At 43.4% G+C, this 25,637-nt stretch overlaps 1 protein-coding gene across 1 annotated transcript in view; it reads right to left on the bottom strand.

The window, feature by feature from the left end:
- The window catches only part of TLN2 (talin 2), a 294,008-nt gene extending 278,080 nt beyond the window's left edge, over positions 1 to 15,928 (bottom strand). The window contains exon 1 of the mRNA XM_011967667.1: positions 15,811 to 15,928. The gene's annotated coding sequence lies outside the window, so the exon portion shown is untranslated. The remainder of the gene's footprint in view (positions 1 to 15,810) is intronic.
- Between the last annotated feature and the right edge of the window lie 9,709 nt (positions 15,929 to 25,637).

Here is a 25,637-nt window from a genome sequence, read left to right as displayed (position 1 = left end):
TTTTTTTAGACAGAGTTTCGCTCTTGTTGCCCAGGCTGGAGTGCAATGGCACTATCTCGGCTCACCGCAACCTCCGCCTCCCAGGTTCAAGTGATTCACCTGCCTCAGCCTCCCGAGTAGCTGGGATTACAGGTGTGCACCACCACACCTGGCTAATTTTGTATTATTAGTAAAGACGGGGTTTCTCCATGTTGGTTAGGCTGGTCTCCAATGCCCAACCTCAGGTGATCCACCCACCTCAGCCTCCCAAAGGGCTGGGATTACAAGCATGAGCCACCATGCCCAGCAAAGCAGTATTTTCAATAATAAGAAGCATAACAAAGCTGCTTTCACTTAGAAAACAAATTCTCTACTCATTAAAGTTACAGCCATCTTACTCTATCTGATCCCTATGGCACACAGTAAGGCAAAGGTGACCCAGGAAAGACACAGCAGGCCTTAGTTGATTCCTGGTGGCACACAGCTGGCCAGGTGACCATGGGCAGGACACGTCTGCCCTCCCAGACCTCACTCCCTGGGGCAGAAACCAGGACATGAGGACTCCTATTCCACCCACCTGCATGAGCCCCTGCTCTCATGGGACAGCAAGGACTTTCTACTCCATTTATGTTCTCAGTGTTTCCCTCGGATTTCCAGAATCAGCTCCTCTACGGAGAGTAACTTAACTCGTACTTGCTCTTTGTTAAAAATAGAATGAATAAATATATATATTCAAATAGCAAAGTCTTCTCCAGGAACAAATTTCCTCTATATTACCCTTTTATGTGGGGGGGAATCATTCCATTATCCTTTTCTCCCTTCCAGTGTCTTAAAATGCAAAAAAAAATACAGAGCAATGTCTTACTCATGTCTCTGTGGGTCTCTGTCCTTATGGGGCAAGTACCAGCAATTCTCATGCTCCCTCCCTGCCCCTTGGATGAGATTGCCAGTCTACCCCACACAACTCACCTGCGAAAAAACAACCGATGCATCTGGCAGGGGCCTTTGGGGAGGGTGCAATTCCCGAGGGTCCACTGCTATCCCCTCATAGTAGACAGTGTTCCTCTAGATTCTAATTCCTTTTCACAAATGCATAAACATGTTACATATCATCTCACCATAAACAGTATTATTTGAACACAGCTTTATTTTTATTTTTTATTTTTTTGAGACAGAGTCTCACTCTGTCACCCAGGCTAGAGTGCAATGGCGTGATCTTGAACATAACTTTAAAACAAAACAATTAACTCAGGCTTCATTTTTGAATTGTTTTGTATACTTCCTTGAATATTCCCTGCCAATTCTCACTAAGATTTAAATATTTACATGTTCTAGTAAGACAATCACCACTACCTTAGAGCATAAAATATCACATAATCACCCCACAGACCCCTGCAGACCAAGAGTCAAAACACTCTATTGCTATTTTAAAAGGCAGTTCCCAATTCCTACTTTCAACCTTACAAATAAACAGAATAAGACAAAATTACATCTGACTGTTATGAATTGGGATACTGAAATTTCACACTAAGTAGTTGGGAAAATATTCAAATCCATGATTCTACCACAAGGCAAGGGAGGGTTGGGCACGTTCCATACACCTGGAGAACAGCCACTCACTTGCTTTCCACTGGTTTTCAGTGGATGAAGTAATGAACACGGAATTAAACTATAGCTTGAACATTGATGAAGCTAAGTCACACAAACCTTCATGCCTGATCTCTGCAGGGCAGTGGACATTAGTGTGCTTCCAAGAAGTGTTTTCTGAATGGTCATCAGCGAACAGAAGAAGTTGGACTAATTTTTTTTTTTTTAAGTGATTCCATGGAAATTGATGAATTAAGTAAAACCTCCATTATTTAGTTCACACTACCAAGAGGTGGTCTGCGTTCACCAGTTTGTGACTAGACCACAGTAAATACAGAAATTGAGAGTAAACACTTAGAAAATTCTATATAGCAATTGGACAAAGTGATTTACACTGATTCTGATTTTTTTTAATGTGCTTGTATTTTTTTTTCAAATATTTCATTTTTATTGAATTTTGCAAAAGTTTATCAGCCTGAAAATATTTTTGTTTGTTTGTTTGTTTTTGGAGATAGGGTCTTGCTCTGCCACTCATGCTGGAGTGCTGTGGCACAATCTTGGCTCACTACAGGCTCAACCTCCGAGGCTCAAGCAACCCTCCCACCTCTCACCTCAGCCTCCCAAGTAGCTGGGACCACTGGCACATGCCACCATTCTGGACCAATTTTTAAATTTTTGGTGGAGATGAGGTTTCATCATGTTGCGCAGGCTGGTCTGGAACTCCTGGGCTCAAGCGATCTGCCCACCTCAGCCTTCCAAAGTGTTAGAATTACAGGCATGAGCCACTGCGCCCAGCCCTGAAACAGATATTAATCTTTCAGATGATTTCAGAAGCACTCATCTAAGTCAACCCACCAGAATCTCCATTTTTTTGGCAATCTCCCTCTACATTTGTAGGAGGTAGGGAGTGGCAAGATAAACAGAGAAAGTGAGCTGAGACTCTATATTTTTAGACAGAAAAAAGCTAGGATTAGGATCTGTAACACTTATATTTTTATATCTACAACTAAAATGCCAAATTTCTTCAATTATAAAATGCCATGAATTATAAACCACACTGTGACATATAATACACTGTTGATGGGTCCTGATTTCAGAAATAGAAAAATTTATACAAACGAAAGTTCAAGTCTGGAATGACCATACCTCAATAAGCAAAAACATCAAGTATTCATTATATTCATTACACACACGCAAGGAAAGAGTCTTTTTTTTTTTTTTTTTTTTTGAGACAGGGTCTCGCCCTGTTGCCCAGGCTTCAGTGGTGCGACACAGCTCACTGTAACCTCAAACACCTGGGCTCAAGCAATCCTCCCACCTTAGTCTCCTGAGTACCTGGAGCTATAAAAGCATGTACCACCATGCCTGGCTAATTTTTTCATCCTTATTTTTGAAGAGGTGGGGTCTAGTTATGTTGCTTGGGCTGGTCTTAAACTGCTGGCCACATGTGATCCTCTCACCTCAGCCTCCCAAAGCACTGGAATTACAGGCTAAGCCACTGCGCCTGGCTAATCATGTTTTTTAAAAGCCTTCCAGGTTGAAGTTAAAGGCAAAAAATTTCTACATGAATAAGAGCCCATTACTAAGCATCAACTATGCACAAAACATCCCAAGAGGCAAGAAAAATGAAGTGACAGTCCCTGGAGAATTCATAATTGAGATGGGAAAACAGATGGTACCTAAAATACCAAGGAGTTGAGAGTTAAGCAGCTTAAAGCCTCAAATGACTTGCACTGGCAGTCACTTCATTTGGTCCCAAGACTCCTTCCTTAACCCCGCACCAAAGATGGGACACCCAGGAAGGGCTGCATTTTTTCCCCGCCTTTGACCCAAAGTTGAAGACATGTGCAGGGCGTCAGGTGGCTGAGCTCCCAACCTGCCTCCAACTTTAATCAGATAGTTGTGAGCTTGGGCAGCTATTTCCCCACTAAGCCACTGTGTCCCCATCCACAGAAAAGAATAATAAAGCACCCCTCTCAGGGTTCTGGGGAGGGCTCCTTCTGTTGGAAAGAAAGCAAGAAAGCAAGCAAGCAAGAAAGAAATTCAGGGATTTGGGCAACTTGTAGACTGAAGGGAAAGAGCAAAAGGGAAGGCAGAAACCATGGACTAGGGAGGGAAGGGGATTGCTGGGGAAAGGAGACCCTGGAAGAAATGGGAAATGGGCAGGTTATTCCACCCCCAGGCTGGAACATGGCCAGGGAGAGAGAAGGGAAGCTGGGTGCATGGCCCCATGGGACCCCTGTCATCCGTGCAAGATAGGAGGAGGGTTCTCTATGAAAAGCAGGTGCTGAAGAGGAGGGGTAAAGAGCTGCATTTTTCCTGAAGAAGCTGTGTGCTCACTGGGGCCCCTAGAAGGATGAATGTGGGAAGAGGGCTGAGCCAAGGTAGAGGGTCCTCAAATGAGCTGGCACCCATCTCTAATGATGCATTCAAGGGCTGGGCCAGTGGGAAGGGGAGGAGGCCACAACACCTCCATTCTCCAGGGCTCAGATCTCTCAGTGGAGCCAGGTAAAGAAGGAAGTGAAGACAGGGGTGGCTGCCAGAGTGAGAAGACAAGGAGGAGTTTCTTCAGGGAGGTTCTGAGGAGGTCAAAGAGCTGGTGAGGGGTGTGATCAAGGTGGAGCATGTCAAGGGGGCAGCATTTCTGGGGAAACCACACTTGGCTCAGGATGCAGTTATAAACACCGGTTGCTGATTGGAAGGGAAGGCTTTTACAGACAGGTAAGGGTCAGCTTGGGGGCTCAGTTGTTATGGGTTGGCCTGCAGGGGCACTGGAGCCACTACCTATGAGAAGAGAGGCATGGGAACCGGGAAGGCCTATGAACAGGGCACCAGCTCCATGGTGACAGCCAGGCCTTGGCCAGGGGAGGACAGCACAAGGCTGGGAGGAGCCATGGGGGCAAGACAGGAAGAGCGCAGCAGGAGGGGGTGGCGAACAACCACAGAGCGTGGGATTCCAAAATGCAACAGGGGGTCAGGTGCCCACAGATCCCGCCTCCAGACCCAGGGTCAGTGGGGGTATGGGAGGGGGCACAGCCTCCCCAGAGAGGCCTGCAGGGGCAACAGCAAGGAAAGGCAGGGGCCACAAAGGTGGCTTGCAAAGAAAGCGTCAGGAAGCATCGATCCAGACTCAGTTTACTCTCTAATGCTTCGAGCATTAGTACATTTTTACGTACATCCAGAACTCAGGCTGGTGCCAGATATTGGCACAGAAAAGTCTGACAGAGAGTAGATTTAAAAGGCTCCATCTAAGGGGGCAAAAAGGCTGGCCTGTAATCCCAGTACTTTGGGAGGCCAAGGTGGGAGGATAGCTTGGGCCCTGGAGTTCGAGACCAGCCTGGGCAACAGAGTGAGAACCTGTCTTTACAAAAAATAAAAACAAAAAATTAGCTGGGTGTGGTGGCACACACCTGTAGTCCCAGCTACTCAGGAGGTTGAGGTGAAAGGATCACTTGAGCCCAGGAGGTCGAGGTTACAGCGAGTCATGATTGTGCCACTGTACTCCAGCCTGAGCAATAGAGCAAGACCCTGACTTACAAAAGAAAAAAAGGAGGTGAAAATGACAGCAGCCCACCCAAGGGCAGGCATGGGGGGAGGAACTGTCAAGCAATTCAGGACACCCACCAGCTGAGCACTACCCTTAAGAAAGTGCTATGCCCAGTGTCAAGCCAGAGAACCTGGAAAGAAGAGCATAACAGGGAATCAGAGGAAAAGCAGGTTATCTACGATGTTCCCACCAGGTGCCCGGCAAAAGGCTCTGCACCCTCGCCTATCAGACGCAAAGACACAAAAGATGACTTCCAGGTCTGTCCTGCCCTTGAAGATTTTGATTACATGAAAAGGTTTTACAGGGTAGACCACAAGATATGTAAGAGATATATCAACCAAATGCAACAAATGTTTCATATTGAGGAATGTTTAGGTGTAATGGTGGTTGCTTTCTTTGGGGGGATTATAACCGTGTTTAAGAAAAGAGCCCTTCAGAGGTGTATACTCAAATATGTACAGATGAAATGATGTGTTGTTGAGGATTTATGTCAAAATAATCAAGTGAATGGAGAAAGGGGACTCTAGTTAAAACAAGATGGCTCATGTATTGAAAACTGGAGACAAGCTGGTGCGTGGGAGCCTACCGTTCCTTCTATTCCTGCAGATGTTTACAATTCCCAATAACTAGTTAAAAACAGGAGGCAACACATGAAGATAAAAGCACCTTGTTTTTAACTTAATTGTGTCAGTATGACATTACTACAACAAGCTCAAAACTCTGAAAGTGTGTTTTTAAAAAATGATAAAAATATATAAGGTTTTAAGGGTAGATGGACAGTTCCATAGAGATAGAGTCTATTAAGTTTTCTAAAGAAGCAAGACTGCTGGCTGTAAAAAGTGCAGTCATGCTTGAGAAGGTCCAGGAACTACATTTACCCAAAGAGCACGTCACCTTGACATTCCAGTTTGGCACCTTCTCCCCAGATGACATGAAATAAGTTTGACTGACTCGCAGGAGTGATGGGCAATAGACTCCTGTCATGCTTTGCTGCCTGGCTGAAGAATAACGCAACCAAAAGGTGCCAAGTGTCAGGCTCATCTCCCGAGCGCCCTCAGTGCAACTGGCATCTGCATTTTAAAACCACTGGAGGAAGAGCAATAAGCCTGAAAAGGAAGATAGCTAAGACCTGCTCTAAAAGTGAACGGCCTATCATGTTGATTGATCATCACCAGCTGCCTTCACTGCTGTGAGACCCACATTATGACCGGCTGACTACAGCTGGGTTGAAAAGTGATCCTTACAAAGGTTAAGGAACCCAACTGCCACTCCTCCCTACACACACACACACACACACACACACACACACATACATACACACACACACACCCCCGTACGTGGAAGCTTCTTCTACTACGCCACCAGTAGTACGCTTACCACCTTGGAGAAGATTGGCTTAGCCAGTGGTTCTCAACCAAGGGCAATTTTCCCGCACAGGAGACATTCAGCATTGTCTGGGGAAATTTTTGGTATCCACCACTGGGGCCTAGTGCTGCTGGCATAGTTTGTAGAGGCTGACGCAGCTGCTAAACATCCTCTGATGGTAAGAACAGCACCATACGACAAAAAATGATCTGGCCCAAAATGTCAACAGGCTAAACTTGAGAAACACTAGCTTAAGCAACCAAAATTAGGGAAAAGAGAATATTCAGACTTGTTCAGAGAGGTGAGGGAGACAGGGAGAGTGGGACAAAGAAAGAGAAAGACAAAGAAAAAAGGAGAAAGAGCACTGCCTTCCAAACATCCTTTATTTATCTATTCCTACCAGTATTTCTTAACCAGATGTGGGATTTTATGCCATACATTCTGGCATAGCTCCCTCAGGAACACAAGAGGGGCTAGATGCTTGAATGACTACAACTGCCAAGACAAATATTTGCTTTTTTCCAACGGCCATATTTACCCAAGATTATTCCCTGTTGTTGAACTAGAAAGCAACAGGCTGTTGACACACTTGGATCCAAGCCAGAGATCCGCCTGGCACCCTCCCCGTGGGTGGGGCGGGGAGAATGTGGTCCAGGAAGGCCCATCCCTAAAAACCTCCTCAGCTTTTGGATCGAGCCACTTTGAAACCACTGTGGAAACACATTCACATCAACAGGACAATCCTGTTGGTATGTTCAATAGCCCTGAAGAGTCTTGAGAAGAGGAAAGAGGAGGAGCGTGGCATAAGGAAAAGCAAAGGGAGAGGAGAGATAGAGAAGGAAGAGAGAGGTCAGTTGTCACCAAAGAACTGAACAGAGCTTTGACTGGAGCAAGGCAGAAAGGGAAAACTCACACAAAATTACTTCTTCATCAACTGTAGCTTTAAAGCCAGGAATTAACTTTAGCTTGATTATTAACCCTGAAACATAACCCATACCTGACCTCCACAATGACAAATCCTCGCTTCTCATTTGAATTATACTGTTGGCATTTACGTATGTGGAGTGTTTATAAAACTATTCCGGTAACTGAAATTCAGCCTTGCCTATCCTACACGATCACAAAATTTCTCTCAAGTGCTACCCAGCTTCTGTCTTCCACAGCCATTCCCCTTTACCACAAAAATCCAACCACAGCTACAATTACTGCCACTGAGTTCACCTGCTTACACAAGAAGCCAAGAGAGATATCTGACTCCAGGCTGCACCAACCTCATGCATGAGCTAGAAGTGCCATCCTTCCAGAAAATCTGGGTGGCAGAGTGTGCCTGAGAAGACCACCCTAGCACCCAGGCAATCCTGGGCACCAAATGCCAGGCTAACCCTACCTCCTGCTGGGAACTTTCTGAATCTCCCAGTTTCTCCTAAGAAGGAAGAGAGGCTCTAGAGCCAGGTCAGGCCAAATATCTGTGACTTGGGTGCCCAGAGGGGACCTTTTGGTCTTCCCATGAGAGCACACCTCCACCTCTGGCCTGCAGGAGTTGAATGGTGGCCCCCCTAAAGATATACCTACATCTTAATTCCTGGAACCTGTGAATGTGACCTTATTTGAGAAAATGATATTTGCAGACGTAATTAGGGCTATCGGGAGGAGAGCATCCTGGATTACACAGGGGGCTCCCAAATCCAATGAGAAGTGACCTTAGAAGAGACAGAAAAAAAACACAAAGAACAGGCAGACTGTATGAAGACAGAGGCAGAGTGTGGCGTGACACAGACACAAGACGAGGAAGGCATGGAGCCACCAGCAGCTTAAAGAGGCACAGAAGGATTCTCCCCAGAGCCTTTGAAGGGAGCATGGCCCGACAGACACCCTGATTTGGGACTTCTGGCTTCCAGAACCGGGAGAGAATAGATTCCTGTTGTTACAAGCCACCAGTTGTGGTCACGTGTTACAGCAGCCCTCAGAAGCTCATACATGCTCTAACACTGGGGTTATCTAGCCTCGAGATTCCGGAAGGACCTGAGTGGGGTGCAGCTGGGCATCCTCCAGGTGCTTCTTCCAGCAGCTGCAGGAGAGCTCAGGAGGGCAGGGCTGGGGAATGTGTTCCCAGCCCCAAAAGCCCAGGCCAAGGATGTTTTCCAAAGGACAAGCGCAGGGGCAGGGTCAATGGAGAAGGTGTTTCCATCTGTCGAGAGGCAGAGACTACCCAAAGAAACACACTATTCCCAGCTGGTCAGTGAGAAAGGTACCCTCCGATGAGTGGCTGTTATCACCCATCTCCATTGCTAACACAGACTGAGCACTCCCCATGGGCCACGGACCATGATTCCAACATTCCAAAGAGAGCTACTTGTGAGTCCTCTGAGTTTGATTTCATCACCCTGCCTTTCCTTTAAATTGTACCTCTTACCTATAGACCTAAAAACAATCGTTCAATGTTCCATTTAAAGAGATTGCCGCTGCTGGCACCCTCCTGAGGAAAATGAAGCATGGAGAGAGCACGATGGTTTGCTCCAGGTCACTCAGTGGTGAAACCAGAGCCACGATGGAGGCCCAAATCTTCCACCACTGCCTGCCCGGGCTCCACTCTACCTCACCCTGGGCAGGGAGGTTTGTCCCCTCCCCTCCTGCCGCTCCCTCCTGCTGCCCAGCCCTGCCAGCCCCAGCCACAGTGGGACAAGGATCATGTTCCTTGCGCAAGCCACACTCGATGCCCAGTCCCCTTTCCCTTCACCACCCGCCCCCCCCCCCCATTTTATAGACCTTAAACAATAACTAGGGACATAAAAATGCTAATATCTGCCGTTGTGGGCTCAGAGAACTCAATTCAGTAGGGGATACTGACATTGAAGCAAATGGCTACAAGGTACAGACTACGGGGGAAAGGCAAGAGGGAATTCTGGAGGTCCTAAACTAAAAGGCATCATCTTCGGCATGCCTGGCTGAAGTTCATGATGTGCCACAAGCCTACACATTTCACATTCAAGCAAGGTCCCCTCATTTTTTTCCCCCAAGACAGAGTTTCACTCTGTCACCCAGGCTGCAGTACACTGGCATGATCTTGGCTCACTGCAACCTCCACCTCCCAGGTTCAAGCAATTCTCCTGCCTCATCCCCCCCGAGTAGCTGGGATTTCAGGCTTGCGCCCTCACGTCTGGGTAATTTTTGTATTTTTAGTACATATGGGGTTTTGCTATGTTTGTCACACTGGTCCCAAACTCCTGCCCTCAAGTGATCTACCCTCCTCGGACTCCCAAAGTGCTGGGATTACAAGCGTGAGCCACAGCTCCTGGCCGGTCCCCTCATTCTTTCTCAGCAATGCCATTGCCTTGGGGGAGACTTTGTCTCCTAACGGCTATTACTCCCACCAGCATCTTGGTGCTCAAATCCACCCTCACCATGCCTCCAGGTGTCTCATGACACAGAGAGGTTTACACTATTTTTTCGTCAATCTTTTAGGGAAGTACGATGACAATGGGTTCCAAACTGCAAACATCTTTGAAAATGACCAGTGCCTTGAACTAGTAATCACAATGCTGCCGATTTAACATTAGGAAATAATCTCAGGTATAGAAATGCTTTCACATATAAAGATGCTCAACATTCATTCTTTATGCTAATAAGGTCTTGGAAACAACTGAATGATCTGAAAGAAAGAGCTGGTTAAGTCAACCATGTTTCATACTCCCGACTGGATACTACTTAGCCAGTAAAATACTGTTTACAAGAATTTGAGAAAATGCTTACTCTATTAAAGTGGGGAAAAACCAGATAACTAAATTGTACTTATGATCGTAACTATGTCAACTCAAGAAATAAATTAATGCCATGGGGGCAGAACCTGAAAATAAGTTGGTCAAACTACAAATTTTTTTCCTGAGAGGTGGGGGCTATGGGTATTTTGCTTTCACTTTCTAATTTCGTATATATTTTCTGTAAGAAATAAGTGTTACAATGACAGCAGATAAAAATATTTATTTATTTATTTATTTTAAAGTAGGCTGGGCACAGCAGCTCATGCCTATAACCCCAGTGCTTTGAAAGGCTGGGGCAGGAAGACTGCTTGTGCCCGGGAGTTTGAGATCAGCCTGGGCAACACGGCGAGGACTTGGACTGAGGTGAGAGCATCTCTTGAGTTCAGGAGTTTGGGGCTGCAGCGAGCTGTGCTTGTGCCACTGTGCTCCAGCCTGGGCAACACAGCAAGACCCGATCTCAAAAAAAAAAAAAAAAGGAAAGGTTTCTGTGGCTTCTCAATGCTGCCAGGGGTTTTTTAGAAAGGCGCATCAGGCCTTCCCAAATATGTGCTTACTTCCCTCCTAAGCCTGGCCATCCAGTTCCCCTACACCCCATGCACATCCCTCTACTTTCTGGCCATATTTAATTACTCCACATTCCTAGAACTCACCTTATACCCCTCACCTCAGTGTTCTTACACACGTGGGTATGCACTTCCCTTCTCTCTCCCATGGGAATGCAGGCTCCAACAGGGTTTTTAATCTGTTCTAAGTCACTCCTATAATCCCAGTGCCTAGTGAAGTCTCTGGCACACCAAAAATGTTTGCCAAATGGATGAACAGAGAAGTACTGATGTCCCGCTCATCTGTAGCCTTCTAACTTTTTCCCCAACTATTGGCCTCTCTTGCCCCCATCTCAACCCCTCACCAGGAGTTAGCCTGCTCACACCTGTGTGTTCTCAGGGATATAACACATATCTAGTCTAATGGAACATTTGCCATGCTGTATCTCAGCCATTTCCTTACTGCATCAGCAGCAACCACACCAGATAAACAACGAACATTTATGCTTGAGAGTTTACATGGGTTTACCTTGCCCTTCTTCACGATAACCTTAAGATGTATCATGATCCTCATTTTACAGATGAAGAAACTGAGGCTTAAGAGGTAAAACACACACACACAGAGCTAGTAAACAGCAGAGCCAACCAACTCCAAAGCCCAGCCCCTTGACAATGCTATGCCAGGGCCAAATGCCAGTTTCTCTGTCTATCCTACACAGTGGACTGCAAACTTCCTGAGGGCGGGAAATACTTTTTATTATTTGAAGGCTGACCAACACTGCTGCACATAGCACATATTCAAATATTTGCTGATTTAAAACATAGGAGCATGGATGTCCTTCATGTAGACCACATTAATTCATAACGTGAGATAACCCTAGACCCACAACTGGAAGTTTAAAGCGTTTGTCTAGCAGAACAAAGGTAGTCAAATAGTTTTAAGTTCATTCAAATGAACACTGGGCTATGTAAGGAATTTAAGGGTCCAACTGTTGCCAGGCAGTGCCCCTTAAGCAATCTAGGAGTACTTCATTACCAAGTGGTATGTTAATTGCTGCTCTTAAATATCCATTAGCACAGATCCCCTAAATCCCTCTACTGGGCAATAATGCTTAAAATTTGTGTCACAGATCATATTTCAGAAACATCTTTTAGAAATATCATCTGTCAGTTTAGTGCAATTTATTATGTATATACTTTAATGTTTTTAAATTGTCCCTATAGCTTCTAAGTTAGATGACTTTCATTATCCCAAACAAATGAAATTTTACTGTACGGAAAGAATATTGTAAATACTTCTAAAAATGCTATTTACGAACTTTATTTACCATAGCAATCGAGAGAGGCTACCTCAAGGGAAAGGTTTTTGTCCCCTGAGTGTTGGCTGGGACTCCACCCAGCATGCAGCCTCTGGGGTGTTTAACACTTATTAACAGCTTGTCTGGGTTTGCTGCTGGTGAATCTCTAGCAAGCAGACAAGCACAAAGTAGCAGCTCCCGCATGCATCTCTCCTCTGGGTTAATTATGCAGGCAACAATGGGATATTTATAAGCATTTCTGAGTATGTGTGTGTCAGTGAATGCAGTATCTTTTTTTGTTGTTGTTTTTGACACGGAGTATCTTTCTGTCGCCCAGGCAAGAGTGAAGTGGAGAGATCTCTGCTCACTGCAACCTCCACCTCCCGGGGTTCAAGCGATTCTCCTGCCTCAGCTTCCCCAGTAGCTGGGAGTACAGGCACCCGACACCATGCCCAGCTAATTTTTGTATTTTTAGTAGAGACGGGGTTTTGCTATGTTGGCGAGGGTGGTCTTGAACTCCCGGCCTTAAGTGATCCACCCTCCTCGACCTCCCAAAGTGCTGGGATTACAGGCGTGAGCCACTGTGCCCAGCCCGGGAATGCAATATCTTGCACAGCATAGGAAAATTCATGTACACAGGAAAAACAACACCGAAGTAAAATGTGTAAGAAAATCTGTAAGGTATACAATTCAGGGACGTGGCTAACCTCAACACAACCTTCTGTAGTGTTCACAGAACTTCATCTCTCCTTTCTCATTCTCTGAAATCTTTCCACTTTGAGGACTAAAATGAGTCTTGCCACCAATGTGTGAAAAGGTCACCTCGGGACTATATCAGAGGCAATTCTGAAAGCTGTTCCTGTTCCCTGGAGTCCAGCCTGCCTCCACCCCACGGGCACACCAGAAATCTCCTGCCAGCGTAAAATTTTTATGAAGTCTCCAGGACTCTGTCTTGTCTGGGGAGAAGCCCACCAGAGGAAGACTCTGAAGGCCTGATGCTGAGGCACCATCCCGCCTCCTGCCAGTTGTGTGGCTAAGGATTCTGAGTCTCCATTCCCTCATGTGTAAAACAGAGTTGCACAGTGCAGAGCCCCAACTATACTAGGACATGGGCAATCATTTTAAAACTCAAAACACCACCACTAAGTTTTTAAAATTCATTATTTAAAGAAGAAAATGCCCCTTATCAAATAACTTACTGGATTACCTAGTAGTTAGTGCATGCCTGGCACTCGGCTAGATGCTGGACAATACCAAAAGGAGTAAGGCCAGGTCTCCCTTCCTGAGAACCCCACCCCCTTCCATCCAGTGGGAGGCGAGACCCATAAACAAAGACTATGATAAAACATGATGCACACTGGGGGCTTTCACCCACAGAGTTCAGGGCAGGGTGCAGGAAGCTGAAGGAATCACAGAAGGCTTCCCAGAGGAGGCCAGCGAAGCCAATCCTGGCAGGATGACAGGTCACTGTGCCCAACGGGAGAGAGACAAGGCCAGCATGCGCAAAGTGCGGCGGACACAGGAATGGGAGACCTTCCAGACGTTGGCTTAGGCAAGGATTTCATGACCAAGAACCCAAAGCAAATGCAATAAAAACAAAGATAAATAGGTGGGACTTAATTAAACTCAAGAGCTTTTGCAGGGCAAAAGGAACAGTCACCTGAGTAAACAGACAACCCACCGAGTGGGAGAGAATCTTCACAATCTATACATCTGACAAAGGACTAATAACCAGAATCGACAACAAACTCAAATCAGCAAGAAGAAAACAAACAAGCTCATCAAAAAGTGGGCTAAGAACATGAACAGACAATTCTCAAAAGAAGGCATACAAATGGCCAACAAATGTATGGAAAAAACGCTCAGCATCACTAATGATCAGGGAAATGCAAATCAAAACCACAATGCAATACCACTTTACTCCTGCAAGAACAGCCATAATCAAAAAATAAAAAACATAACAGATGTTGGTGTGGATGCAGTAAACAGGGAGCACTTCTACACTGCTGGTGGGAATGTAAACCAGTACAACCACAATGGAAAACAGTGTGGAGATTCCCTGAAGAACTAAAATTAGAACTACAATTTGATCCAGCAATGCCACTACTGTGTATCTACTCAGAGGAAAGTCATCATACAAAAAAATTACTTACACACGCATGTTTATAGCAGCACAATTCACAACTGCAAAAACATGGAACCAGCCCAAATGTCCATCAATCAATGAGTGGATAAAGAAACTGGTGTGTGTGTGTGTGTGTGTGTGTGTGTGTGTGTGTGTGTGTAATGGAATACTACTCAGTCATAAAAAGGAATGAATGGCATTTGCAGCAACCTAAACGGAACTGGAGACTATTATTCTAAATGAAGCAACTCAAGAATGGAAAACCAAACATCATATATTATCATTCATAAGTGGGAGCTAAGCTACAAAGATGCAAAGGCATAAGAATGATACAGTGGACTTTGGGGACTCGAGGGAAAGGGTGGGAGGGGGTGAGGGATAAAAGACTACAAATTGCGTTCAGTGTATACTGCTCAGGTGATAGGTGCACCAAAATCTCAGAAATCACCACTAAAGAACTTATTCATGTAACCAAATACCACCTGTTCCCCCAAAAACCTATGGCAATAAATAAATAAATAAATAAATGGAGGAGAGATGTTCAGGAAGGTTGGAAGGGGCAGAGCCGAGAGAGAGCAGAGGGAGGCTGCATCAGACAGGCAAGGAGGAGGTAGGCACCAGCACCTGTATGATTTCATCTTGCCCTTCAGATTCTGCAGTAACTTGAACATGTCCCCATTGAAGGATGAGGGCCACAACCCAGGATGCCAAAGTGTCAGGCAACTGTCCTGTGATGCGTTGCTGCACAGTTACTGGGCTCCTTGCATCTTAAAGTTAAACAGAGACAAGGCAGCAAGATATACGGGTAAAAACAAATCAAAATGGTATAAAAAATTTTTACTACTACATAGATAGGGCTATAATAGAAATACAACTTCTACGGGGCATAAATTGGCTGTAGTAAAAAATAAAATCAGAATATATAATCTGTTTAAGAGACAATATCTCCAAACTATTCGGGTGTATCTATTATGTGCCAGGTATCGCGAATTTGAAGATGGACAGTTCTAGACTTTGAGGCGCTTATAAGTTAAAAAGGAAAAAGAAGCGAAGGTATCATTTAATACTGGGTGAGATAACAACTCAAAACGTGAACCCAGGGTGCTCTGGGGATCTAACAGAGACTCAGGGACAGTCCAGGCAGGATAAGGCCAGGGAGCTTTCGTGAGGAGAGGATGTTAAAATCTGAAGATGGGAAAGATGGGAAAGAAAGGAAAGAAAAAGTGGGGTAGGGAGCAGGATACTGCAAGAGGAAGCAGCAGGGAGAATTCCTCAGTGGCTCAACTGGCTGAGCCCAGGCAGTCGGAAAGGGAAGGAGGAGGCCGGGGTGGGCATCTGAAGACCAATGACAGCAGCAGGCGATCAGGCACAGTGGCAAGGGATGATACACCTTTTGCAGAAAAAAAAAAGAGAGAGAGAGACAGACTCTTCATCTAAATGCTTTCCTCAACTCCATATAAAGCGCTTGGCTCATTAGAGCTTGGAAATGTTCGCAATTGTGACTGGAAGGTCAGGTTCCTGCATTCACTTTCTGTTCAGTAAGGCAAGAGAAGGGCAGAGAATTTAGCCACAGGAGTCCCTAAAGGATTTGAGCATAAGGTAAACTCACCTGTAAAATGGCCCCAAGGCAGAGACCCTAAAGAAGGCATCTTAACTGTCCCGCATAGGGCCCTCAGCTCCTCTGGCAAAGGCGTTAGCTGTTAAGGAGGGAGCTTGAGGAAATGAAGACACGCCCGCTGAGGAGGGGCCTCGGTGGGGTGTGTTACATTCCTTTGAAAACAGGCCCTTTGCTATAATTTGTGTAATCAGACCAGAGATTGGACTGTAGAACCCTGCTTCCCATTTATTACAATATCACGCTTCTGCCCAGGAAACCCCACCCAAGCTTTTGTTTGGAATTCCTTTCCTTGATTAGGTGCAAGTCCTATTATTCCCGCCACTCAAAATAACACATGGGTTTAATGAAGTTGCAAAGCACAGCTCAGCCAGAAACTTGACTTCCCTGAATGGGGCTAGTTCTCTTTCTTCCGTCTTGTCTTGGAATAATGACTTCTTTTCCCTTTCCTTCTGTATAGAGGAAGAATGGGAAGCAGCGACATTCTGTACAAATGGAAAGGCAAATCATTTTTTCTCTCTGGAAAGAGCCACGCAAGCCGGCACCACTTTTCAGGCTGTGTCTGCAGCACCCTCGTTGCCTCCTGGCTCCAGCTGCCTCGGTTGCAGTTCTGCACACTCAGTGAATGGGAAAGGGTGACACACTGTCCTGAAGTCTTGTCACCTGCAGAGCTGCCCTCCTCTCTGGCAGCCTTCATTATGTAATTCAGGCAGAGTCCAACCCCAAAGAAGGGCTGAGGAGCAGGGCAGGGGCATTGTCCAGACAGGTGAAGACATACTTTAGAATGCCTAGTAATTCTTAACCAAAGACAGGAGGCACAGAAAAATTTCACATCAAAACATGGGGTATTGGCCAGGCATGATGGCTCACACCTGTAATCCCAGCACTTTGAGAGGTCAAGGTGGGCGGATCACTTGTGGTCAGGAGTTCGAGACCAGCCCGGCCAACATAATGAAACCCCGTCTCTACCAAAAATACAAAAATTAGCCGGGCATGGTGGCAGGTGCCTGTAATCCCAGCTACTCGGGAGGCTGAGGCAGGAGAATCACTTGAACCCAGGAGGCAGAGGTTGCAGTGAGCCAAGATCAGGCCACTGCACTCCAGCCTGGGCAGCAGAGTGTGACTCTGTCTCAAAAATGAAAAAAAAACAAATAAACAAAAACACGGAGTATTACGATTGGAAAACAGGATGAATCATTTTATCTAGCAAATACTTAAATAATGTAAGAGATGTGTTTTGTGGTCTGCCCAGCCCAAAAGAGCTGCCTTTGGTCCCCAGGGACCTGCCCTACCTTCCCACTCCCCCAAAGCCATCTGGGTAGGGGTAGAGCCCTGACCCTACGGCAGTTAATCCATTCCCAGGCCAGAGATCTAATACTGGTGTGGTCTCGATCCAATAGGCCAATTCTGGCCAGTGGAATTCTTCCTAGTAACTGAGCCATTCTATTTGGTGGAACTCTACGTCAGTGCTTGGAAGATTACGAAGTCACAAAGATTAGGACAGCCACAGAGGGTTACTGGAAACTGGGAGGTAATCATGACCTTGCAAGTTCATCTAGATAATGAGAAGATAAAGCACACCCCTCTCCCAAAAGAGGGACCAGGTATGTGGGAGCCCAGGAGAGCACCCTCAGTGCCTCAGTCCCCAGTTCTGGTGATCCCCAAGGCCCTTTGCTTCCAAAAAGCATACAAGAAACTTCCTTGTTTACCAAACTGGTATGAATGGGTTTCCATTGCCACCAAAGAGCCTTGCCTAAAATAAGCACTCAGTATATGTCAGGTGCTATGGCAACAGTGCTATCTCAGAGCTAGTATGGAAGACAAAACCCTCTATTAGATAGTTGCAGAGTAGGAGGCACGGGCACAAAAAAGTGCTAGTGATAGAATGCACATGGTCTGGCTAAAGAATAAAGAGCACAGCTCACCGTGAGCCAAACAAAGCTGCTTAGCAGAGACAGGTCTCCAATTTGGCCATGAAGAGTAGAAAGGGTGTAGCTGAACATTGGGGACGACGTTGATAATCCCACCATGAAACAAGGCTTCCTTACCACAATTCCTCTAGGCTCAGAACACATCCGCTGGCCTCAGTTACTTAGATTGTAGCCCACGCAGAACTGGGAGAGGTTTTCTTGGCAAGCTCTCCCACCTCAATTTTCGGTGATCCTACTAAAATGCAGCAATCCCCAGAAGAGGCTATTTAGAGCTCTCTTAACAACTCGCCTGCACACTGAGAGTCAAGAGGGAAGTCAGGCTGCTGGAGGACTCCTCCCTCTAAATTTCTCCTCTCCTGCCTCCTCAGTGACATCACTAGCTGAAGGGAAAGTGGATGTTCATTCACAGGGGTTTGAAGAGAATCAGGAATGTGGGAGACCAGAATAGGCCACCCCAAAATATGAAGGATTATTGAGCTGAAGACAATTAAGAAGCAGCAGATGCAGGAAAGCTTCTCTGCTCTCCTTGGATCTGCCTAAAAGCAGGACGTGTGTTTACAAAGAAGAAAGGTATCCTGCTCCCTCTTTTACCAGGGAGAACAAAGGTTAACCACGGCTGACTGCTTTAGATGCTTCTCACTTCTCTGCCTGGAGATGGTACCAGAGGGAACTATGTGAACAAACTTTGCTAACTAGCCGTTATCTGTAGTTATTTACCTTCCCCCAAGCTGCTGCCCATAGAGAATCAAAATCCTTTTCCTTAGTGTTGTCACTTCTCACTTCTCTAAAAACCTACTGTTCTTTGTTGAAGATGCTATATAAGCTGGAATTCAAAGCCACCTCTCTTTCAGAACTACTCAATCCCTGGGTGTCTTCCATGTATATATGAAATAGACATGTTAATAATTCGGTTTTTCTCTTGTTAAAACTGTCTTTTGTTACAGTGGGTCTGTTCCAACTGAGAATCCATGAAGGTTAAAGAAGAAAATGATTTTTCCTCTTCTACAGGAAGTACAACCTGAACGTATGTGGTAGGTGTTCAGGGGTAATGGTGGGAGCAGGAATGGAAAACAAAATAAATAAGATACAAGCAGGTCCTTAAGAAGCTCACCAAATACTAGAGGAAATAAGACATGCACACAACTGACCCAAGCACATGCCTACACATTTGAAATCCTATAATACCTACATCAGATGGATGACAAAGTCTTTTTTAAATCCCTCATGCCAGAAAATTTTCCTTGAGAAATGCAACTGAGTTGGGATACAAAATGTTGTTATGTAGACAAGATCAGTATCACCCATACAAACATGATTTAAATTAGTAAAATGAATTACAATGACAGCTTTTAAAATTTTTAGCAGCAGTCTTTTCTTCAAATATAATTCCACTCAGAAGTCCAATAAGCAATAGAGATGCGTAAAAGCAGAGCTGGTTTGGCTGAAATAGGTGACCAGGTCAGGAGCTACACAACCCTGCAGTCCACTGAGGCATCTCTACAGAACACAGGGCTCCAAGAACCACTGGCTTTAAGCCTTTCATTTAAAGGTACTAGGGCTTATGGCTTTCAGGCACACATAGTAATTTGAAATTTACCTAATAAAAGTGTTCCCAGCCGGGCGCAGTAGCTCATGCCTGTAATCCCAGCACTTTGGGAGGCCAAAGCGGGTGGATCACTTGAGGTCAGGAGTTCGAGACCAGCCTGGCCAACATGGCGAAACCCCATCTCTACTAAAAATAAAAAATTAGTTGGGCGTGTGGCGGTTGCCTGTAGTCCCAGCTACTCGGGAGGCTGAGGGAGGAGAATCACTTGAACCAGGGAGGCGGAGGTTGCAGTGAGCCGAGATCACACCACTACACTCCAGCCTGGGCAACAGAGTGAGACTCCGTCTTTTAAAAAAAAAAAAAGTGTTCCCAGGTAGTAGAATCCACTAGCAAGACAGAATGGCTATGACAAGGTTTGAGGTTACATTCTAAGCCTTCGGCTTTAACTCTGCCAGCCCACTCTTCAGTAACACAGATAAGGACCCCCGCCATGTAAAAGTGCCAGAGTCCTGCACTATCACATCACACATCTTGTGTGTCATTCTCTTCCTCTTTTATATTTGGTACGTGACATCTCTAAATTCATTGTTTCCATGCGGCCTCCAAAGACCCTCTGGATCTGACAAATAGTCAAGATTTTCTGAATTTCAACCCTACCAATTGGCCCTTAGGGCCCACTTAGGTGGCTCCATCTACTGCTGGAGAACATGACTTCCATACCCCAAGACTCCACCCCAGCCTGGGTCACTGCCACTGGTGAGAACCCTTGATCCCACTCATACCCTCCTTCAAGAAAAATAAGGCCAGCTTGCTCAAAGTGTGTTCCTAGCGTTTCTCAGAGGTTCTGTGTGGTGCAGTGAGTCTTCAGATGTTTTAACATGCTCCTATACATGGGGAATTCCTCAGAGGAGAGACAAATATGAATCTGTTTTTGATTAATCATAAAACATTTTTAATTTCTTGGCACATCTCACATCACTGCCAAATCCTTTGAAAAACAAAAAATGACTTGAATATTTTCCCCAATTATAGTTAATTTGATACTTTCTTATCAAAATGCTTCCTTATAAAGAAAAGTCAGAAATGTATGGAGATGAGAAAACAAACGGTGAGTTACACATAGTGCCCCATTAAAATCAGGAAGAAGACAAGGGTGCCTGCTATTACTATTCAATATTTTATTTTACCCTCTAACCAATGCAGGCAGAAAAATGAAATAAAATACTAAAAAGAAGGCAGTAGCAGTAAAACTTTCAATATTTGCAAATGGAATGCCTGTCTGTCTAGAGTCTAGTGGATTACAAATGGTCAGATATAGTAACCATTTAGGAAATGGCAATTTTTTAGCTGGACATGGTGGCTCCACCTGTAATCTCAGCACGGTGGGAGGCCACAGCAGGAGCATCTCTTGAGACCAGCCTGGACAACATGGCAAAACTCCATCTCTATCAAAAAAAAGTACAAAAAATTAGCCAGGCATGGTGGTGTGCACCTGTAGTCCCAGCTACCCAGGAAGCTGAAGTTCGAGGATCACCCAAGCCCAGAAGGTTGAGGCTGCAAGTGAGCCCTGATCGTGCCACTGCACTCCAGCCTGGATGACAAAGTGAGACCCTGTAAAAGAAAAGAAAAAAAGAAAAGAGAAAAAAAAGAAAATGACATTTCAAAAAATTCAACTCATAATAGCAAATAGGAATAGAAAGAAGGGTAGGAGGAGAAAGAAAAAAAAAAAAAGAAAAACTCCTAAGAAATAAACCAACCTACCCATATATATGCCAAAATGAATCTTATTTTAAATTTTACTAAATGACATTAAAGAAAAAAAAAGATACAAATAATGGAGAGAACTACCATTTCCCAGATGAAATGACTCAGTATTGTAAGACAGCAATTCTTCCTCAGTTTGTAAAATCGATGTAAGTCAATGAGCATCTCAACTCAGAAAACTAATCCTAAAGTCCAACTGGAAGAGAAAAACCTTCAGGATGACCAAAAAAAAAAAAAAAAAGTTTAAACAATAAGAATAATGAAAGGAAATATCCTCATAAAATCAAATATACTACAAAGCTACAGTAACAAAAACAGAGTGACAGCATTATGAAAATAGACATATTCTATTATTACTAGAACAGGAGAGTACAGACAGCAAATACATTGATATTTAGGACACAAAAAAAGATATTTAAAACTGGCACAAAAAGAGCAAACTGTTTGACACATTATATTGGGAAAAGTAAATATCCACATACAAATTAAGTTGCAGTTCTACTACTATCATACACAAAAACAAATCCTAGGTAGATTAGAGAGATAAATATTTTAAAAACTACCAGAAAAAGAGACAAAGAATATCAAGTATATTTACAAAAGGCAGAAGACATAAAGAAAAGTTCACAGGTATGGCAAACACCACAGTTAAAACCTATATTTTGTAAACAAAGTTCAAAGACAGCAAGAAAGTGGTAATTTACAAAGGATTTTCTGAGGAGGAATACAACTTGATCTATTACTTTTACTCTAAAGCTTTCAATAATGTTTAAATCTTTCAGAGCAAGCAAGAATTCAAACATTCATGCTGTAAATAAAAATATTTTTCACAAAAAAATGTAAATATAAAGGAACACTTCAACTGAGTCTTTTCATAAATATTCACAAATCAAAAATTAGTAAAGTAAAAAAAAAGTTTGCTTGCTATTTTTTAGGAATAAAATAAGAAAGGAACGTGAACAACTATCTGAAATATTTTCCTTTAAACATTCTACTAAGGACCTCTTCCATAGATGTTCTGGAAGAAAAGCTTCGCACTTCAAAGGGTGTACCTATAGGATTTAGATGATTATCTGAATGCCTGCACTAGTAAGCAAACAAACAATCACTCCAAGAGTAAACTAAGAATATCACAGGGAAGAAATCTAATTCCTAACTGGTGGGAAGGGTGTTTGGGTTTTTTTGTTTTGTTTTGTTTTTTCTAAAATAGAATTTATAAACTTCAAAATTTCTGTGAATTTTTCATAGCAAATCAAGTATACATGAATTTTCTAAATCTACATCTCTGCCAAACCCCTAAGTTTTCTCCATACCTGCAAGGAAAACTCCCGGCATCTTGGTAGAGTGCTGAATTTGGGACAGAGCTGCAAAGTTATCATGCAAGTTGTACTCTCTCAGTGGAAAATAGAATCCTATGGCTCTTAACAATACTCAAGGCCTGTATCCTTGTTAGGTGAAACTGAGGCCTGGGTATTGGGTCGCTTATCCCCTTAGCTCAGTCAGTAGCATTCTCCAGCTTTTTCCATTTGCTCCAGAAAATAGTTCTTACTGACCTTGGTAAAAGCATATGTTTTATTTTATTTTTTTCTAAGCAGTAAACAGGTAATCCTAAACCTTTACAATTTCTCTGTCCCATCATCCTAGAAAGGACTTATCTGACTTATTTCAAAGTCCTACAATTTTCCTGAGTTTTTCTGTCAGTGAAAACTATGAACATTTTTTCAGTAGTGTTTTTTTTTCTAAGTCATCTTAAGTTAAAACTACACCTTTCTGGTATAAATAGGGCTTAAAATTCAACCAAAATTCTCTGTCTGGTATCAACAGCTGGTACAAGATCTCACTTCCTCATACTAGATCAAGGAAATCTTTATCTACAGAAATTCTATTCATACTGTTAAATAGTCCCTAAGTTCCCTGAAATACATGAATGAGCATCAAGCTACCGTTAATATCCTCTGTTCTCCTGCCGCAGTGACAGGGGCAGGAGTTAGAGAATCACTTTAACACTGAAGTGTTTTCCTCACATTGTACTCATTCCACAAACATCTGTTGTAATAATTTAGATTAAGCATCTTGGTTGATCCTAGATAATGTTTACCCAGTTGCATCCAGTCGTTAACTACTTATCTACCTGAAAATTGAGTTCTTGAAATCCTCTGTCAAGTCTAGTGAAAGAAAATAATAAAACTGCAAGACTGAATCTGTGTTATATTCTGTAGCTCTAGTTACTGGTAAAAAAAAAAAAAAATTAGATTAAAAGATATGCATCCCAAGCTAATTGCGCAGCATAAAAAGTAAATCACAGCTATTAAACAGAAGCATCATTATGTAATTTCTCTTGACAAGTTAAGCATTTTAATAAGTATTTTATAAATAATAAGGAAGCATTTTTCCACCTAAATTATATGCAATAACAAAGCATAATGCTAAGGGCACATAATAGGCAAAAATTCTGTCCCTTCTGTATTAAATTATGGGTATTTAATATAGATGCATTTATTTTAAAAATTCATTTATTTTTATGTGCATTTTCTGAAAAGGCCTGAAAATGACATGCACCAAATTCTTAACACTCATGAGGAAAAGGTGGGAAAAAGTAAAAAGGGGAAAGGATTTTAAGTTGTATTTTAAATATATCTGTGTAATATGAATTTTCTCTAACATGAATCAATTTTGCTTTTTTTTTTTTTTTTTTTTTTGAGACGCAGTCTCGCTCTGTCACCCAGGCTGGAGTCCAGTGGCGTAATCTCGGCTCACTACAACCTCCGCCTCCCGGGTTCAAGTGATTCTCCTGCCTCAGGCTCCCAAGTAGCTGGGATTACAGGCGCCCGGCCACCATGCCTAGCTAATTTTCAGCTAATTTTTAGTAGAGACAGGGTTTCACCAGGTTAGCCAGGCTGGTCTCAAACTCCTGACCCTCAGGTGATCCATCTGCCTCGGCCTCCCAAAGTGCTGGGATTACAGGAGTGAGCCACCATGCCCAGCCGCCATTATTTTTAAATAATATGAAAAATGCAAAACAATGCCAGCCAGCAAAGATATACTGAAGCTGGCATTGTAAATCAGCGCAACCTTTTTCATAACATATGTGGGAGCTTGAAAGATATCCTTTGACTCAGCAATTATTTATAAGTTTTTATAATGTGGATATATTATTTTTTAGAAAGAAAAGTGATCTTGTTTAATCACATATCACATGAGATCCCTAAAATGCAAGCTGTTGACATATAGGCTAGAAAACTAAACATATAGTCAATTCTCATTATTTGCAGTAGTTATGCTCTATAAAGTCTCTATGAACACTGAATTAGCAAATACTAAACCTCTGCTCCTAGGGGAAATACAGGGTTATGTTCCTACAAGCCTCTGATCACAAAATTTTTGTCAGCCAATCGATACATAATATTGCTTTCTGTGTGTTTCTATTTAAAGAGCCTTCTTTAATATATTGTCAATTCACTAACATTTAACCCAGCCAACAGCACTGTAACTCATGTATGAATGAAGCTTATCTAACATACATATTTTCCCCCTAAGGCATATCACAGCCTTCTGGAGCTTAAGAACACCAGACAGCACTTCAGCACTGCACCAGGGGCTCATTTTAAACAGCAGAATCACCAACAAAAAGTATAAAAATGCAAAAACATGGCATTAAATAGACCACAAAAAGGACATCTGTGTACAGTATGAGAGCTAAAAGAAGAGGGCACAGTGTTTTCTTGTGTGATCTCAGCTAGCAATGTGCACAGTGGTCAACTCAAATTTTTCATGCTTCATAAGTCAATGAATGACAGCAAAAGTGCCTGAAACATGGATTTGCAGGTTACAAATAAATCTCACTAAGTAGGCAAATTGACAAATATGGAATCGGTGAATAATGGGAATCAACTGTATGTATTTAATAGTCAAAAAAATTTCTCAAAAGACAGATTAACAACAGAATAAAAATATAGCCCATAAAAGGCTTTCTTGTCTCTGCTAACTCAGTGATTATCAACCAGGGGTTACTTTGTTCCCTAGGGGACATTTGATAATGTCTAGAGACATATGTTGATTGTCAAAACCGGGTCTAGCAGGTAGCAACCAGGATGCTGCAAAATATCCAGCAATGACCAAGACAGCCCACGACAACAAAGAAGTACCTGACTCAGAAAGCGAATAGTGTCAAGATTAAGAAATCCTGGGCTAACTGACCAATAAAGTCAATGTTTTGTCTTTAAGTGTGTCTTCTTGTACCTTCTATCAACCCACACTCTAAAGCCTAAAACAATAAATAATTTTAATGTCAAGGATAAGCAGCTGTCATACTTTATTGCTAAGTGGCCTCTTGTTCTTAAACTTAACTAATGAATTCAATGCAATGTAAGACACAAAGCAGTTAAAAGCTATATTGAAAAGTGTGACTTTTTGAGTCATTTCCACTGAGCTTGTAATGGTAGCTGGGTAATAATACTGTAAAACATACAGCCAGTCAGAAATCTAGGTGGTGTTTTTGAGATGGAATCTCGCTCTGAAGCCCAGGTGCAATGGTGCGGTCTCAGCCCACTGCAACCTCCATCTCCCAGGTTCAAGTGATT

Source organism: Mandrillus leucophaeus, unplaced genomic scaffold, assembly GCF_000951045.1.
Source record: "Mandrillus leucophaeus isolate KB7577 unplaced genomic scaffold, Mleu.le_1.0 Scaffold12, whole genome shotgun sequence".
Taxonomy (NCBI): Eukaryota; Metazoa; Chordata; class Mammalia; order Primates; family Cercopithecidae; genus Mandrillus; species Mandrillus leucophaeus.
The sequence above is the reverse complement of the archived record's forward strand: the minus strand, read 5'-3'. Positions and strand labels throughout refer to the sequence as shown.